Genomic DNA, 18,647 nt, shown 5'->3' with positions numbered 1-18,647 from the left:
GGCCACCCTGTCCCTGTCCCCACTGCCTAGGGTGGATCCTGGGAATGGCTGCAGCCTTCCTGGGAGGTGAGCTGGGAAAACTCCAGCTACGAGTGCAAGCAAGAGGAGCATAAATAATCTGTTTCTTTTTATTGTATTCTGCTCTAAACCCATTTTCTCTAACTCTCACCTCCCTGCTTATGTTGTGACCAGGCACTGTGGTCATTGCAGCATGGGGCTGGAATGGTGTCACTGGAAGAGCTACTCACAAGACTATTTAGGAGTTACTAAATCTGTTTTACCAAAGGGAGAACTTTGGTGCCCAGATGCAGCTAAAGACTTTCATCTTTTTAAAGTGTTGCATTTAGTGTGGATCCACATAAAACAGAGCTGGAGATGTGGCCCAGAGAGCTCTGTCAGGGCGCAGCTTTCCACTGGGTTCCCTCTGGGAGTGTTTGTAGCCAATATTGCTGCTGGTGTAAAGCCGTGGCTTGTGGGCACAAAAACTTCCTGTGGTTAACTCAAGTGCTGTACTCTGATCCTAACCTCTCCTTTGAGTCTGGTTTAATCATTTGAACTAGAAGTAATACATGACCTTTACCAGATCTGCACCTGACTAAACTGGCATCAGATCTTTGCATTTTGCTTATTGGTTTCATAGCATTTAGTTAAAAATGTGTCAGGGTATGTTCTAAGCTATTGCAAAATTGTCACAGTAAACGATGGATCTATGGATTTTTAAAAATCATCTAATCCATTTCTTTTTTTTTTTTTATTTTGCTGTATTTCTGTAATAAAAATAATTTTAAAATGGTATTTTTTAATAGAGCACTAATGAAATCTGCAGGCAGCATCAGAAAGCCCGTTGATCTCTTGTCAGTGGGTCCCACAATACTGGCTGATTGTAATTTTCTTTTTATGTCAGAGAATGTATTTCAGTGGAAGCTCTCCAAACTTAAACTAACTTGAGAGTTTTAATTAAATGTCATTTGCATTTGGCTGCTGCTGTCTGTGTGGGGAAGAGTGGGATGACACAGCTCCTTGGTGCCTTTAGCTGTGCTGTGGTGCTGCTGAATGGAGCTTCCTTTTTGCCTACTCCAGGGTGGAAGACAAAGCAAAATACTTGTTCTTTTATTGTAACTGTTCATTCCTGCTGTCAGTGGGATACGTGGGACCTGCATCATGAGAGAGGGAGGAAATAATTCATATTTAGGGAGAATGTAGATAATACTTATCCCAGGAGCCTGAATACATTTCCCAGATAAAGCCTTTGATTGGGTCAGTCACCAGATATCAAAAATACAAAGGTTGTCGATGCTTTTTAGCACTTGTTATACATTCAATTAATTTCTATGTCCTATCAGGGATATTCTCATATATGACTCTATAAGATGTTCTCCAGCAGATTTATAGATTCTTTGTATGACATAAATACAAATACCTACTTTGGTGAGGCTAAGGGGTTTGCACCAGGTGATCTCCAGAGGCCTTTCCAAATGTAATTATTCTCTGATTCTATTCCCTTGTCCTGAATTTAATCTTTGTTTCCTTTTAGGTGAAGAACTTTTATATTTCAACAGTAGGCCCAAGGTGAGGGAGCACACCCATGGTGTGTGTCATTCAGTACCTGGGTGAGAACTCAGGGACAGTGTTTACCAAGCTGCCTGGGGTTCCTGTTCTGCTGATGCCATCTGGCAAATCACTTTCTCACAAATAGTGGGAGTATTTAATCTCCAGTGTGTCACATAAAGTATAGACTGCAGGATAATCCTGAAGACACTTGCTGCAGCACACGGGGTCCTGACTCAGGGAAAAGCAGCTGTGAGGGAACGTGAATGAGCTGGGAATTTGGAAACACTGGAACTGATAGAGTCAGTAGTTACTGATCTGGAAGGGAAGGGTGTGAAACCCCATCCCTGCTGCTGAGCTCCAATGCAAAAACCCAGCCTGTCCAGCACAGGGAGGTGCAAGGATGTTTTAGGGCTTCCCTTTTTCTTGCTCACCCTCCTGCTCTGGTCAGGGCCCTTTTGGTCCAGAGCAGGGAGAGGAGCCAGGACCAGCCCTCCAGGGATGCTCAAACTGCAGATGGCACCGCTGGATCAGCTCCTCTCCCCTCTCTGTCACTTTGATTAATTTTTGCAAGGATGTTCTCCAGCCTCAAAGCTGATCATTTAAGATTAGCCTGGGTCAAAGAAGCAACAGTCTCTGATATATTTCAGGGTTGATGGATAGGAGCAGTTCTCTGGTGCAGAGAACACAGTGCCTCATTAGGGCATTTCCAGAGGAAAGAAATGTTACATTCTGTGTTTGTTACACAAGGCAATGATCTTTAAAATTATAAACTGTTTGTTTCAGCATGAAGAGAAAATTACTCTCTTTAACAATTGCTCTCCACTGATATTCTCATTAAAAAAGGGACATCACCCTCTAAAGGGTAAAAAATGTCAGAATAATGAGGAATGTGCTGAACAGACAATGGGAGCTTTTTGCTGGCAAGGTGCTAACGGGTGAAAATGTAAATGCCTGACCTTTAGATTTCTGTTGGGAGTTTTGAAATGTGTCTTTGTTCTGAAAAGCGAAATTGTTACATGGTTTCTGATGGAATTGATAAACTATAATGGCTGTAGGGACAAAAGGATGACATCTGCAAAACAAAGGTAAAAATTAGGCTGCTGAAGAAATACATTTGGTTTCTATGTTTTGTCAGAAGACTATAAACAAGAAATAATCATAAATGGTATTGGTCCCTCTCCAATAATTTCATTTTACAGATCTTTTAAAAGCTGTATTAAAGCTTCAGTTGTTATCCACCCATCAGACACATTTAAAAGCGCAGGTAAACTCTGAATTTTTCTTCTAAAATAATTGAACCCTACAGAATTGCTAGCTATGTTCAGAGGCATGATTCTACTAAAGATTATTGTCTCCTAGGAGATAATGATCATCTTCATTTTCACGCTTCTAGAAAATTCTCAGTGCCCTACAGAATCACTGAACTAAGAAATTAATTTCTGTTGCTTGTGTGAGAGCAATAATGTCTCCAGATTCACTGTTTTCAAGTAGCCCTTTGAGTACTGATGTTTACATTAATTTGATTTTTTCACAGGTGAAATTCTAACAAGAAAAATGGCCACGTGCTTCCAGGTCTTGGTTTTCATCTCTTCTTGTGTTGTAGTTGATTTGGACCATGAATTCTTCATGTAGGTGCACATCATTTGGTGTAAGTTATCACAGAAATACTGGAACAGATCCATGCTCACCAAATTTTCTTGCTGTTACAAGAATCCACCCAGTTCCTCTGTGCCTGGAGCAATCAGGCTCTGTTTCTTCTCCTAAATTTCATGTTCTTTCCACTCATATTAACATTGAAATAGGCACTGGCCCCTCTTTGCATCCTAGCTTGAAATCCACGGTGAGCCATAACACAAAAATAACCAAATCTCAATGTTAGGCTGCAAATTTTGGATGATCTTTTGACTTAGTTGTGTGTCACTCATATAACCACTGACGTGAAATAAATCTTCAAATAAGGAAAGCATGCCTAAAAGGCTAACAGCTTGGAGTGTAAACCTTTTCCTCCAGTGAGTATTTGATATAAATAATGAATCATAAACTACTTTATAAGTGGTGCTAGAGATGGGTTGAGTATCCTGTCTGTCCTTCTTGAGAAGCCACATGTGAACAGTTCTTCATTTTCAATTCCAGACTTTTTATTCAGAATTACTGAATGGATTCTCATGTAAACATATTTCAGTCTAGTGAAGAATTACAAATGTGATTTCAGCATTCAGCTCCTGTGTGATTTGTTCCTCTCAGGATGTGGTGTTGGCTCTCTGTGTTTTGTGGTTGGATGAATGCAGCTCTAGCAAAGCCTGGAGAAACATTATCAGAGCTATAAACATTTTTAAAAGGCTGATAGAGGAAGGCTGGCTGAGTAAAGGATCTTTACATATTCTCTTCTGGTTTTCCTGAGCTGAACTTTGCTAGAGGCATTGTTACAAGGAGAAAATATCCTGTATAATATTTAATGTGGTGAAATTTAAAGCATATGTATGCGCTTGCATTTCTGTGTCAGGACTTAAGCCCCAGGCATTGAGGACACTCCTTCAAGCCCTTCTGTTAAATCCATTAAGCATTAGCCTCTGCAGTGCTCTGCTAATCATCACCAAGTTTTGCAAGCTAAAGGTGATAAAACATGAAGGAGGAAAGAGTTTGCCAAGCAAATAAACTTAACTCTGTGCACATAACTCACACTATCGTGTCACAGATATTGGTATTGTCCTGGAATTGTGCTGCCTGTGCTCAGACACTTTGGGGGAAAATATAGGGTGTAGGGAAATTATTTTTAGCAGGATATATCTAAAATGATATTTAACAGGATAAGAAATGGTTGATGATGTTGCCAAAAGCTGAGAAAGATATGTGCTAGGATGTACGTGGTGAAATTTACAATTTACTGTGAGAAACTAATTCTCCTTGCCTGTGTACACTGTTAATCTCTCCTTGAATTTATCTCCTTAGAAAGTTTATGAAACAATTTGTTCACTGATTTGCTTATTGCAAATTTCTACTGAGCTTGAATGTTTTTTCTTCCCTAAACTGGTGCAGTACTTAAAGGGGGAGTGTGGCTCAGGCTTGGTGCAACTGTTTTCATATGAACACATGGACTCTTCTAAAACACCTTTATTTTTCTTTCATTTCCAAGGATGGTTTTGTTTTTCCACCTATCTAAAATAATTTGAGTACTTGCTACTGTACAATCTGTAGGAGACTGACATTTTATTGAAACTGAATATTTTGGACAAATGATCTCTCCTTGAAGGCTTTCAGGGTTGTACACACAGCCAGCTTGTGCAGAATTCTTCTAAACCCAGTTATACTGGAAATCAGATATTGATTTTTTGGGGGGGAGGAAATTACAAGAAAATAATACATGTTTCTTGAATTCTTCCTGCATTTCTCCCAACAAAGGTACTGAACTTTCATAAACTCATTGTGAGGGAATTGCTGTATTAATTACTGACATTTAGCAGACTCTGAAATGTGATTTAGGTCCTGGACTGCATTACAATACAAGTGTTACTAGGTGGATTGGCATTCAAACAATCTCTAGCAATTTACTGGAAAACTTCTCAATCTTATTCCTTTGAAAGCTTAAAGTCAGAGAAATTTTGAGTTGCAGATGCCTTAAAATTTTGAGAATTTTGAGAAAAATGTGCAGGCAAGTGTTTATTTTGGTTTAAATATGAGTGTTGATTGACTACATGAGCAGTTTCAGGTGTGTGTTTCCATTTGCATGTGCAGAGCCAAAAGCATTTATTTTGGCAGGCAAAATGAGATCCAAGTAAGCCCATGAAACCAGGCTGCACCATCCCTTTTGAGATGACAAAGTTATTTGCAGATGCTTCATGAAGCAGTGCATTCTTTATTACCTTCTGCTTTTATAGACCTTTTAATGGTCTTCCTGTTTTTCTGATGAGAAAATGATGTTATTCCAAGACTTGTCATCTTCCTGAAGACTATTCAGCCTATTTTGACTTGAAATAGAACTGGAAGCTAACAGCGCTGCCCAAGATGCAGAAACAATTTTCTGAGAAATTTATCAGGGGCAGGGCACGCTGTATTCAAAGAGAAATCTCAGGAAACCTTCACTACAGAAAACCTGGGTGGTTCTGCTTCAAAAATTTGGCAACCAAGCAAATGAGCAAATAAGATTTTTAGAGGAGGATTGTTAGACATAAAGCTGCTGAGTAAGTATGATTTATTGCTTTGTTTCTCAGATTTGAATGTTGTTTTTAATTTTGTATATTTTATGGAATACCACTCACATATTTTCATTTGAATAAATCAGGATAAGCCCTAGTGAGACTTTTATTGCTTCTGAAGATGTTTTATGAGTGAAGTTATTCTTGTGATCACCTTTCTGTTATTTGTGTTTATCACTGCAGTGTGTGAATGCTTCACAAATATTTATCTTTGCATTCCCTCACCAGATCAGTCTGGGCCCTGCCAAGGGCAGCATTAACCCTGCCTGTGTCAGCACATGGATGCTGGCACTGGAAGTCATCCTGCCTGGGCACTGGCAATCACACAAACTGAATTTTAATGCTCTGGCCTGCACTATCTAACACCTCTGAAATCCAGTGCTGCCTGTTCAAATACAGATTTCTGAATTCACAGCATAGCCAAGAGGCAGAGGCACCCTGCACAAAGATATTTAGATAAATACTCAAGTCCTTAGCAGCCTGGAATGACTCAGTGAGTAGCTGAGCAACTGAGTTGACCAAAGCTGCCAGAATCCTCAGAGCATTATTTAGTGCATTGCAAAACATTTTACATTATGTTACTTCTTCTGCCCCTATTTAATATTTTTTATGTTTTTTATTTTTGTGCACTTGGTAGATGTATGTTTCATCTTGGGCATCTGGGAAAAAGAATCCTTGATTGTTACTACCTGGAATAACTCCACTGGCAACACATTTCAATTTATACCCCTTTTTAGCTTTTATTTCCTTATTGACAAGTGAATGCAAAAAAACTTTTGACACTTTGGACATCAACATTTCTGCTGGAGGAGGAAATACAGAGTATCCTAAAATTGGCCATGCAGGAACTGTTTAAATACTGGAGGCTTTGACTGTCTTTGAACTTATAAATAGTTATGGAAAGCATTTTATTATCATACTTTAGTGTCTAGAAACAGTGAAGAAACAAGTTCCTGTAGAAGTATTGTCTTCCTTGCAAATGCAAAATGAAATCCTTTTATGCTGTGACTGAGCATATTCCAAATAATTTTAAGCTACTGATTGATTTTCTCTTGCTTCCTGTAGGCTCTTTGGTTTAATAAAGGGTTTGAGCAGTGCAATGCAGAGTGACTGATTTTATCCTGTGATTAATCTCATATATGACAGTTGAGGGATACTTCTGGCTTTTTTCCCCCATATTTTTCCCCACAAAAACCTTTCATTTATTCATAGCTGTCTCATAAATGACTACACAGATGACTAGATGCTGTTTCTAATATTCCTTCTTCCTCAGTGTGGCCAATAAACCCACTGGTAATTACAGGCAGCTTCCTTTACAAATGCTTCTAAAATTATTCCATGGACAGCTGTTCCTCCAGCCCGTGGCACCTATTGACAACAACCCATTTGAAGTGCACACCTTCAGCACCATTCACAAGGATCTGGAGATCCAGGGCAGTGCATGCCCTGTGCTGCAGGCACAGGCTGAGGAGCAGAGGGATTGATTTTCTAAAGGTCAGGGAAGTGCACAGCAAGGCAGGGGTAGGAATATTTTCTCTCCAGCTCATGAGCTCGCTTTCTAAAAAATGAATTGTTTCCCTTGGTGGGAAGTGTGGGCACTGTTTGTAAATAATTTTCACTTGTAGATGTGTGTGTGTGTTTCTAGTGGAGGTTGGAACCTTTGCAGAGGGAATTTAGGCCTAACAACTGTGACATTGCCTTATTAACTGCATTTCTAAGTCTCTCCAGATATCATCCATGGATTTTCCTTCTTTGTGATTTTTTCCTCCTCTGAGCCATAGGTTGAAAACCACTGGTGTGGACTAAGAAGTAAAGGTGGTATTTCTGTCTCTGTTTTGTATTTTGCTACTGCTGCCTGGATGGCTCTGTAGTTTCTTGGACATTCTGGATCATTGCCCCTGTCTCATGTGCTCCTTCACAATAAATGGTTTAAACTTTTGCCTTTACTACCCTTGTGGTAAAGTTTAATTCCTTTATGCAGTTTTTTAGCTAAATTTGACCACTACTGCATGGCAAGAAATGAGATGAGGTCTTCCCCAGTAAAATGTCTGTCTTTGAGTAACTATCTGCCATCTGATCAGAAACCACACTGCTTCCTGTAACTTCACACTTACTCATCTTTCCAGAATCAACCCACTGAAAACTGACAGGAGAATTTGGGGTAGTTTTAATCAGTGATAGAAAAAACTTTCTTAGGATCTACTAAGGTTGCATAATCTGGAGGTGTGCAGCAGTCGCCTGTCTTGCACACAAGAACTTCCACCAGTTCACCTCTGTAAAGTCTGTCCTTCACTTACTTGCCTTTTGTGCTCTCAGAGGTCTTGTTTGGGCTGAACTTCCTATCTGGAACCACATGAACTCAGCACCAAGCAAGTGAAAAATGAAGGAAATTTCTCCTGTTTTTCTGCTCACCTTCCTCTGATTGCTCCTTCTGTCACTCTGCTGCTCCAGGCTGTGGCAGACTTGTGAACCACACATGTGGCAGGAGGGCAGAGCTGGAGGAAATCAGCAGCAAGGAGATGTCCAAAGATAAAGTACAAACCTAATTTCAATGAAAACTAAGCTGTCTGTTTCTTGTAACAAGAATGGATATATATAATCTGCGTAACCTTCATATATCTTCAGTCATTTACCCACAACTTAATTCTGAGAGGAATGATGCTTAAATCAATGTGATTAGGTTCAGCTCCTGGCTCTGCTACAATGTTTTTGTGAAACTTTGCCCGGATTTTTAATGTTTCCATTTGTCACCACTAAATGCACAGTGGTAACTATTTGCCCATTTATGAAGTAAGAATAAAAATTTCAAAAGTGGCAGGCTTTTTGGCAGCAGACATTTCATTTAAAACACAATTCCTGTTAGATTTATCCCAACATTTTCATTGCCAAAAGATGCAGATATGAAGTTTTTGATATTTTTAAAGTTATTTACAAAGATTAGGTTGCTGATGCTAAATAAAGTTGGGAAGATAGTTGTTTGGTGATTCTCTGACTACTGCAAAGCCTCATCGTTAGGCACTTAATGAAGTGGGACTAAGACTCAGACAAAAATAAATTGCTTGAGCTGTAGGAAAACAGTCCACGTCTGCTTGTCTACCCCAGGGATCAATAGTGGATGAACACTGTTAAACATCTCCATTAATGACCTGCCTTGTGGGCCACGGTGAGCCCAGCAGGGCTGCAGACACTGAATTGGGAGTGGCTGGGTCACCAAATGGTTGTGCTGCTGCTTAGAGGGACCTCAGGAGGCTGGGAAAATGGGGAAAATGGGCTCCTGAGCTCAACAAAGTGCTGGGCCTGGTGGGGAATGACCCCTGCACCAGTACAGGCCATGGGGTGCCTGGCTAAAAGGGAGCCTGTTAGAAAAAGGCCTGGGGGCTCCCACTGGGCACCAAATTGAGTCCAGAAAAGAGTAGTGAAGATGATGAAGAGAACTGGAGAATTTTAAATAAGAGGGATGTCAGAGAGAGCACCAGAACAGGTTGCCTAGAGAGGCTGTGGACTCCCATCCTTGGAGACACTCAAAATCCCAATGGACACCGTCCTTGGCGACTTGCTTTTGTTAACTCTTCTCCCAGCAGAGATCTACACCATCTCTAGAGGTTCCTCCCACATCAACACTTACATGATCCTGTGGAAGTGATGAAGAAAGGCTGAATTAACTGGAGTTGTTTTCTATTTTGTGCAATCTAGACGAGTGAATCCTTGTAGCCTGCTGTGTTAACTCACTTATGGCACTTCCATGTGTCTAAGCCCACGGTGTCCTTAATTATACAGCTAACTTTGACAGATTTATGTAAAGCCTTTGATGTGAGAATGTGTTTTTTATTTGTGGGGAATATGGCTCTGAACTCTCCTGAGCCATTCATTGACACTTCCTGACAAACTCTCAGATCTTATTGTGATGAGCAGCTCCAAATCTCCACGTACTCTCACATTTTTTTTGAAAATAGGCATGTTAGCTTAGAAAAGTTTAACTTTCTATATTTTTATGTAGAGTGTTAGCATATTTGTGTGTGAACAGTGGTAGACATGCAGAGCTCAATGTGTGAGTGTGACCTCTGGGGCGTTCTGCTTTGGCAGGATGCTTCTCCCTGCTGGAATCCCTAATCCAGCTATGTTTGCCAAGCCAGCTGAGAGTCTTGGATGGGAGGTGAAACAAAGGTGCAAAGTATTACAGTTACATGATATTTACTCTCCAGCTAAAGGGCTCTGAACAGAAGAACCCAAGGGACCTTTTTTATGACAAAAGTAACGTTTCATTCCAGGGTTTTTGCCAAGCTTACACATCTCATATCTGAGCACTTTGCAGGACTTGCTGGTATAATTGCATCTGCAGGTGATGAAAAGAAACAAATTTTCCTGCTGAGAATATCACAAACAGATGCTGAATTCACAGTAGATTACAATACATTGAGCCTTTGCAGTTTTTACCAAAAAGGACATGAAATTGTTGAGACTACACACTATGATGTTGGAGAAAGCATAGCACAAATATGTATTTTCCACAGTTGTGGAATTTATTATTCTAAGCCAGCTGAAGTCTACATACTGAAATATATCCAGTCTGCTGAGAAAAAAAAATTATATATATATATATATATATATATATATATATATAAGATACACCAAACTTTCTAATTTACATTAATTTTCAGCCAAATAATTGTTCATGTGAATCCTTCTAATGCATAGAGTATAGGAGTATAGAGTATAGCATAGGATTTAGCTTGGAGGAGTTGAAACTGAGGGAACAATTTGGCAACAAAAGAGAAAACTTTGTACTCCAATCCTAATTAAAGCTGTCGATGTCAGATTCAAATGCTACTTATTTTTCTGATTCACATTAAGGCTAGGTATTGATTTCAGCACAATGAGGGAGAAGAACAGCAAAGGCAGCATTAAAGGAGATGTCTGCTGCACACATGCAGGTGTCTGGTCAGGAATTGAACAGTGTAGGGGCTGGAAACTTTGGATCTTGGTACCATGGGCAGGGTCAGAAAAGCACAGATTGTAGCTGAAAGTCAGTGGGTGATTGTGATGAGACACTAATGGCTGAAAAATGCTTAAAGAGAAATATCCAAAAGCCACACTGATTTATCTGTGCTCAGCCTGTACTAATAGAAACTGTTCTACGTATTACATTTATACAAATCTCAACATACATGCTTCCTGTATTACAATAAATCTGATACAGTTTTCCACAGCATGGTAATCTGCATTTATTGGCATTCCTGTCCCCTTCAACAAGGGGTGCCTTGCTTTATGTACCCATCACAAGAAAGAGGTGAGAACTTGAAAGACTCTTCTAGATTAAAGCCCAGTACAAACTAACTTGCTCCAAGACACCACCAGTCACCTGCTTGCTTCTTGCAGCTTTCATTAAGAAGCAGATCCCTCTTTGGAATGCAGATTTGGTAACAGCTAATTAGTTTACATAGGCAATATTTTACACAGTCTTTCAGGTTATGAAGATAACTAAACAGGGTGAATAGGAAAAAGCATCTACATCTTGCTGGTAATAACCAATCCCCAGATATTTTCCCAGTTTAATGTACATTGAGACATCTTTCAGAGCCAAATGTTGCTGGAACAGCTGAGAGAAGCTGCAGAAAAGCCTTGAACAGTGATTCACATCTGACTGCTTTGGACTTAAGTACAGAAGGGCTGCTTACTGTAAGGTGCTTTTCAGTGCTGGAACTGGGGGCAAGGAGAGATCAGGGGAAAGAATGATCCAAGCAATTCCAGGGAGGGAAGAAGTAACCTGATTAATCTGTCCTGTTGTGTCAGGGCAGGAGTGAATGCTGTATTCAGCTCTGTGAAGGCAATTTTCAGCTGAGTGAGATGTGGATATGGAAAAGCCCATTTACAGTGGAAAAGATCAGAAGGGATTTTTTCAGCTTGCTGTTACTTGGATTTATGTGGCAGCAGTCAGGTTTCAATGAACATTCTCACTATCAAAATATTTTGTTCCTTTAGTAACTCTCTCTTCAATCAGCAAGTTTAAAAGTACTTCCACTCTTGGTTTTAAAAGAAATTCTGTTTTTACAGTGTGCTTTATTAGTAGTTCCATGTGAAGCAAAATCAAATCAGCTTAAACATGGCTTTTTTTTTAACTCATGTGGGAACAAATAAATAATTCTTTGTATGTGCTCAAGCACTCTAGGAGTATGTTTGAGATTCCCTTTGCACACACAATTATTTTCAATATGAGGAGTTTTACACTTTCAAATTCCTGAACTAGTCCTACTTGCAGGTCTGTATCTTCTAAAATTTGCTCTCTGAAAATAACATTGCAGATTTAGATTCAGTGATGTCCTAAAGTGGCACTGAAAGTCAAGAATTCCTGAATTCTTTAGGAATACAAACTAACTCATTAAAAATAATGAGATAGTAAAAATAAAACTGTCAATTATTCTGCTTGCTTTGTGACTTTTTAAGTCTACATTTTAAAGTTCCTCTCCACAACCAAGAAAAGCTAAACACATTTTGCCAGAATCAAAGACATGTGACTCTAGAGGCTGGCTGTTCAAAAAAGAACAGAATGAGACCAAAAAGCAAATTGGTGAAAATGGAAAAGGATGCAATAACATTAAAAATGAAATTTATGGAAGAAAGCTCCTTTGTGTGGCACACAGTTGTGGATGGAAGTCAGCTGGCATCCATTGTGTGTGGATATTTTGTTTATTAAGCCAGGAGCACGTGTACAGGAAGGGGAGAACTGATGCAGATGAGGAAGTGACAGTTGTGTGTAAAAATGTGCATTCAATTTGTGTTTTATTGAATGCTGTCAGTAGATGGCTTGGTGAATGGCAAAGCATCTGTCTTTTTAAACATAATTAAATTCTCACTCAGATTTCCATCTCACATTTGTTCTCTTGATAATAAGCTGTTCTGTGGATGTGACATCATCCATTGAAACTGCTTGGAACATCACACAATTATTAAAATATTATCACTAAATGGATAGTGAATGGTTTTCCAAGCCATAAAATGAAGGACCAGATCCTTTCACATTAAAAAGGATGTAAAATAGCTAATTACTTACACTGAATTGGCAAAATGATTTTGTTCTGCACTTTGTGTGTTAAACACTGACAAATGAGGGCAATTAATACAGTACTGAAGTCCAGAGTGTGCAACTTACAGCACAGAGTGCTAAGTGAAGTTCTTCTCCTTGGTACAGTTGTTTTTCAGTCACTTTCAGGTATTAGGATCCACCTGTTTGCATTTCAGCCAAGATTCCAACAATATATAAACTACCATGATTTTATTGTGTCTGTACTGGCCCATACGTGGGACATCCACGAGTGGTTTGTGCTGCAAAGCTCATGAGTGCTTGTGAGATCTTTCTTGTTACACGGCTGTACAGCAAGTCAGTCCATATCCCTTTAGCTTTACACAGTCTCCAAAAGATATTGGTTATTTTTTCAAATTTATTAAATATTAATTATATATTGTATAAACGTCCTCTTCTATGCACCTCCTGGCTTTTGCTGTGACAATTTCCTTAGGTGGGCAGATTTTAGACAGAAAATTTCTACTCAAATCATGTAAGTCCTAATTTTAATTTCTCTAAAAAATGCTGTCTTGCCCAAAGAGCTTCTAAATGAAGTAAAGGCTCTTTGTTTCAGAAGGTTTGGTTTTTTTGTGGAGAATGGATGTCCTACAGTAAAATTAATTATTTTGCAGTTTCTCGATTACCTAGGTTTTACTTCTGGACATTCCCATCTTGATAGGTCTCATTCTGTGTCTGTAAAATTAACAAATAAATGTTCTTGTATCTCTTTTGCCTTCTTAGTTTAATCTGGGAGGCCTTTGGGGAGCATATCATGTTCACACAACATCCTTCTATTTCACCCAGGAGTGCCATGGTTAGAATAATCATCTTCTACCCCATTCTGTCCATTTTCCAAAATTATTTAATTTTCCTCGCTCCATCAGAGGGCTCATGTGCCAAACTGTAGGACACCCTGGTGTAGTGGAAGTCATTCTTACTACTTTTTTATTGAAACAACTCTACTTTGTATGGAATAAATGTTTTTCAGTGGACTGTAGAAAACCCTGTTTATGAATATAGAGAAAACCTAGCGGGAGTAAAACTAAGAGGAGAATACCCTGAGTTTCAGACTCTTGCTTTACTGAACACTTCATTTTTTATTTTCAAATAATCAGCACAAGAAAGACTAAAACTGGGGTGTTCTTCTGCCCAGCATAACTACTTTGGCCTCTGGGTTATATCCAAGTTTGCTTTTATCCCTCTTCTGACTGGTGCTATGAATATTTCATCAGCTCCATGCAGTGGAGCAGATTCGGCAGGAAGGAATGAAAATTCCATTAATACAGCAGATTGCCCTACATCTGCTGGCTTGGGGACACCTTGGAGGTGGCAGATGTTGCTGTGGACTCCACAGACACCCCCTGGAAGAGGGGAGCTCTCCCCTGGAGCCTGAGGTGCTGGGGAGGGGGACTTGGGCCACCTCAGTTTGACAGGGACACGTTGGGTGCTGGATTCTCAGGAAGGGGGTCAGAAGAAATCTTTCCTCTGTCTCAGTAAAAAGCCAAACCTGTCTTTTTTGAGCAGTGGATTTCCTGAGCAGCTCCAGCTCCAGCTCTGAATGGCTGTGAATGGTGATTTCAGGCACATATTCACCTCAGGTGTCTGGGGCACAGCTTGAGCTGAGGATTTCAGGGCACAGTGCAGCACTTGTGTGTTAGATGATGCTCTGTTCAGCACCACTGTGCCTCTGCTTCTCCTGCCCTGACCACGTGCTTCATGGAAAGATTAGAATCCTAATCAGCAAGACTTTTCCAAAGATTTAATCTCTTTCCTCCTTTTTTTTTTTTTTTTTTTCAGCTCTAAGCATTGTTTTATCCACAATAATTTTCAGAATATTCACAATAATACAATAAAATGGTTGCTCAAATAATCAAAATCACTGGCAATAGTACATGGAGCAAACAGGCTGTGCTTTTAAGGATGCAATTTGAGAAGCACATGCCAAAACACACATGAAATGCCTTAGTAAAGATCGCACCAGTTAGGGAAGCAGAGCACAGCACTGTTGGATAAAAGGCTGTAAATAAAGAGCTCTGACTTCTGTTAAAGCAGCACTTCACGTGACCTTCTGCAGTGCTTGAGCTGCACAGCCACAGCAACACTTGCAGGTACAGTAAAGAACTATTTTGCTCCTCTTTTACAGAGGAGATAATTCAAAGCAAAGAGAAGTAAAAGCACAAAAGCAGAGGACATACAGAAATATCCTTTGTTTCTTTTAGCTCAGAGGCAAACCATGAATCTCACTAGGTGTACAACAACAAGGGCAGAGAAGAGCTGGGATGTGCTGCCACACCCATTGCCGATCCTGTTTTATAGTAAACCCAGATAAAACCAGACATATCTGAGCTGAGTGAGCCTGCCTCCTCTCCCATCTGGATGCAATGTTGTTCTTTCTCCTTGGAAGCCTCTAGAGGCACTTGGGATGCTCTGCCTCCTCCCTCAGCACTCCAGGCAGCGGCTCATTACAAGGTGATAAATAACTCGCCTGCGGTTTCTGCAGCTCGCTAATACCAGGGACAGAAATAAAACCAGCCAGAATTCTTCTGCCTATTCATTTTCAACTTAATGAATAGTGAATGGAAATATTTGCTATTAATGAACTTTGATGGAAGCTGAAGCCTGGACAGGATGGAAAGAAAACAGAGAGCAGTGTCACCCTCTGTACACAGTGACACATCCTCCCATGTAGTCCTGAAATTGTCAGCTTTGATGCTCCTTTGGATCTTTCCTTTCACCTGCATCATGTTCTTCTTCTGCAGCCTTGTGTGCTTAGGATGATCTTTGTGAGACAGGCTGCAAAGCTTTTTGCCCTTCTCAGCCTAAATGCCACTTTCATGGTCCTGCTTTCAGGAAGGAGTTGTCTAGCAGCAGAGTCAGAAAGAATTAGAAGACAAAGTCTTGTGCTTGATGAAGATGAATAAAAACATTGTGCTGGTGCAATAATCAGTGCTGCACTTAATTTGCTTGCTGTAATTTGTCTAATAAATACCTGGTTCTTTGGACTCACATCTAGTTAGATGTAAATTAATTAGGATAATTTTGACTGACACTGCTGCGCTGTTTTTCTGCTGACTTACAAAAAATTGTTTATTTTTGCTTAGATGTTCAGTTATGTTTTGCTGTGGAAAAATCTAATTGTCAGCTATTAGTGGCACTGCCAGGAATCACCATGGAGGCTGGTCTCCACTTATTAATGGGATTGCTATCTGGTATTTTCTCTACTGTCATCATTTTTCTCTCCTCTCATCAATTTATAAGTCTTTCTTTGCACCTCTTACCTCTTCCAGGCAATCTGCCTTTATTCCTCTCCTGACCTTTCCCTACTGGCCTCAGCAGTTTCTCTCTATTCTTCCTTGGCTCCTTCTCCTTCTCTTCATTTTAAGTGCAGCCTCTCTGTCACCATTTGATCTCTCAATAGTGATGGTCTTTTATTCGCTGCACTTTGTTCCTCAGTCTGGCAGAGTCACACCAGCAATCCAGGCTTGGGTATCTCCCACCTGCTGCTCCCACAGCCTTCTCCTAACAGGATCTGCAAGAGGAGCAGGACCATGCAAGGCAATGGGGCTTCACTGGTTATTTTATGGGTTCAGTAAAAACACATGCTGGCAACAGAATCTCTGCTGCTGCATGGAAACTTTAGAGTAAATATTGCTTTTCTAAGAGTTATCACTCCCAGCAACAGCCACAGACAGCTCTTGGAGGAGAGGAGAATGGGAGGGGCTGGAACAAATCTTTTTCTTTTCCTCCCATAATCTTGACCAAGGAATTTCATTTGGCTTTACATGGAAGTTTGACATTTCAGAATAAATAAAAAAACTTTCAAAATGCCCCTCTTCTTACTCATTTCCACACTCACATCATAACAGCATTGTTATCAAGGTAATAAGATTAAATTGAAATTGCCTGTATTGACTTAGATTTTGCTGAAGAAAGCAGCTTGTACCCAAAGGCATACTTGCTTTTTTCAAGCTGTATCAGCTAATCTAATAAAAGATACCATTTTCAAAATACTCTCTTTGCTTATGCCCATTCCTCATATCCTCCTAAATCAATAAATAAAGTTAAGGGTATCTAAAAATAAACCAGGCTTGTTTTGTGGCAGGTTCCCAGGCACACCATGCAAAATACCTTAAGAATCTGGCTATACATCTGCACTATTTTATCTGGGAGACAACTGCTAGGAAGAAAACCAAGGCAGAGTCAAGGACCTGGATTTTTTTTTCCAGAATGTAATTTTCTTACTTTGCATAAAAGACTTATTTATGTACAGACAGTGAATCCTAGAGCCATGTGAAATGGCATGGTAAATTGTTTACTGATTCCTTCCCTAAGAGCATAACTGTTCAGAGCAGTACAATTTCACACACCACCTGATACTGCAGATGTATTTCATTCTTGTAGGCTTGATTGGTACTGAACATTTCAGTATTGCTGTAAATAAATGAAATACATGGCAGGTAAAGAGATTACAAGCACATTTCTTCAGTGTAAGCCAGAGGCTTTCAAGCAAATATCTCTTAACGATGTGTTGACTAATCCACAGTCCTGCAGTTAGTGAGGCACTATTCCCTTGAATTTCATACAATGTAATGAAAATATTCACTTGTATATAAACTTTCACTCCTCAGCTGAATATGTAGGATTCTGAGATGTGGTTATAACCTTACAAATGCTTATTCTGTAATTACTTGCACGTAAAAGAAATCACAAATTCACAATATTTTGCTCCTTTTTTTTTTCTCTCTCCTTCTTCAGCTTCTTAAGTGGAACCTTCTAAGGGAATGTCAGAAGTTTAATAAGTCCTCGAAATGGTTCATCCCCAACTGTTCATTTAGTGCTCATTATTTGAAATCAAAGCACTTCCAGCAACATGAGCCCAGTGTGGTACTGGGGATGCTCCTGAACACCAGGAACTGCAAAGTGCTTCAGAAACCTGAAATTTCTTTGGGTCATGTACTCACTGCCTTGTGGAGCATGAGAAAAGCCCACCAAATCACACTGACAGATATTTGGCAGAATATATCTTATAGATATTCTTCTATTGAACCTCCCTAGCAGGCAGTGTCCTCTTCCAGAGATGTTGATTGTTATATAGATGGAATATTGTCCTTACATGTAGTGTTGGAGGTTCTGAAATTCTTACTTTTTCTTCACTAGTTGGTACATAGAACTCACAACTAGATTTATTGTTTGAGTGCTATAAGTCAGGATTTAAATCAAGGAATGAGGACTTTTTCATTTTGCATTGACCACTGGAGCCACTTGGTTACTATGAATTGAAAGAGAAATCTACCTTTATCCTCAAAAAAGATACTGAAACTGTTTCCCCTAACGATAATTCAGCTAAAAGGCAAAAAACTTTTCACAAAACAGTCTGCTTCTTGAAGTTGCTTGTGCTTTTTTTCCTTTGCACATATTCTGAGGTAACAAAACCCCTCTGAGAAGGCAGGTTATCAACTCCCCACATGAAGAGAAATCTTATGTCTTTAATCCTTCTCGCCTATGTGAAAAGTAGGCAACCTGGAGGGAAAACAACATGCCTTTACTGGTGTCAGAACCAATCATTTACATTAGTGCTTCAAGACTGGGCTGCATTTTCAGTTTTCTCCACCAGCATTCTGACTTCTGCGAAGTAGAATGAGCTCAGATGGGGAAAACATATGTTTAGAGAGTGTCAACTGAACCTTTTTTTCTTTCAAATCTATCTCAGTGTACAGTAGGAGGAGAAACTTTTCCCTAAAATGAGATAAAAAGAGTATTTATATTGACATTGTAATTAAAATTATAGCTCTCCCAATTTCTCTGTGAGGAACTATCTGGAACCCTCTAGAAAGTGCTCCCCT

This window comes from Ammospiza caudacuta, chromosome 11 (assembly GCF_027887145.1).
Source record: "Ammospiza caudacuta isolate bAmmCau1 chromosome 11, bAmmCau1.pri, whole genome shotgun sequence".
NCBI lineage: Eukaryota > Metazoa > Chordata > Aves > Passeriformes > Passerellidae > Ammospiza > Ammospiza caudacuta.
Note: the sequence above shows the minus strand (reverse complement) of the source record.